Genomic DNA, 1,120 nt, shown 5'->3' with positions numbered 1-1,120 from the left:
GAGGTGAAAAATTTAAACAAATGTATAACAAATAATTTTGAACATTATAATCTTTTAAGCTTAAGGCTAGAAATATTAACAATATCATCATTTCCAATCCAGAGATACATGTTCCAATGCAGTTCCTATTTTCCATAAGTGGTTTTGGTAAAAAGAATATTGTAAATGTGCATATATCTGCTTGGATGTCAGTTATGGTCTCTTCGGGGTATATTCCCAGTAGCGGAATTGCTGGGTCAAATGATATCTCTATTTGCAACTTTTTGAGAAAGTGCCATACCGCTTTCCACAAGGGTTGCACCATATTACACTCCCTCCAGCAGTGAATAAGGGTTCCAGTTTCTCCACAACCTTGCCAGCATTTGTTGCTTGCTGTTCTATTAAATTTTGTTATTTTGACTTGGGTGAGATATCTCATGGTTGTTTTGATTTGCATCTCTCTTAGAGCTAGGGATTTTGAACATTTCTTCATGTGCTTGTTATCCATCTGAACGTTGTCTTCAGTGAAATGCCTGTTCATATCCCGTGCCCATTTTTCTATTGGATTATTTACCTTTATCTTGTGGTGCTCAAGTATTCCATAAATTGTGGATATAAGTCCCTTATCTAATACGTTATTACCAAATACTTTTCCCCAGTCTGTGGCTTCCCTTTATACCCTGTTGGAGAAGTTTTTGGATGTGTATAGTCATTTGAGTCTTAGAAGATCCCATTCATCTACTTTATCTTCTCTTGGTTGTAGGTTTTTCAGGATACTTAGAAGTCTGTTTATGTTGTGGATTAGGACTTCTAGTGTTGTTCCTAGCTTTTCTGTAATGAAGTTTATAGTCCTAGGTTTTAGCGCTAGGTCCATGATCCACCTTGAGTTGGTTTTTGTGCATGGAGTGAGGTGTGGGTCTTGCTTGAGTCTTTTGCAGATACTTTTCCAATTTTGCAAACACCATTTGTTAAAAATGCTGTCGTTTCCCCACTTGGCTGATTTCATCTCCTTGTCAAAAATCAGTTGACCATAAATAGATGGGTTTATCTCTGGATTCTCAATTCTATTCCATTGATCTATGTGTCTGTCATTGTACCAGTACCATGCTGTCTTTACCACTACGGCAGTGTAGTAGGATTT

Source organism: Elephantulus edwardii, unplaced genomic scaffold (genome assembly GCF_000299155.1).
Source record: "Elephantulus edwardii isolate Elephantulus edwardi_28Jun2011 unplaced genomic scaffold, EleEdw1.0 scaffold00238, whole genome shotgun sequence".
NCBI classification, from domain to species: domain Eukaryota; kingdom Metazoa; phylum Chordata; class Mammalia; order Macroscelidea; family Macroscelididae; genus Elephantulus; species Elephantulus edwardii.
Note: the sequence above shows the minus strand (reverse complement) of the source record.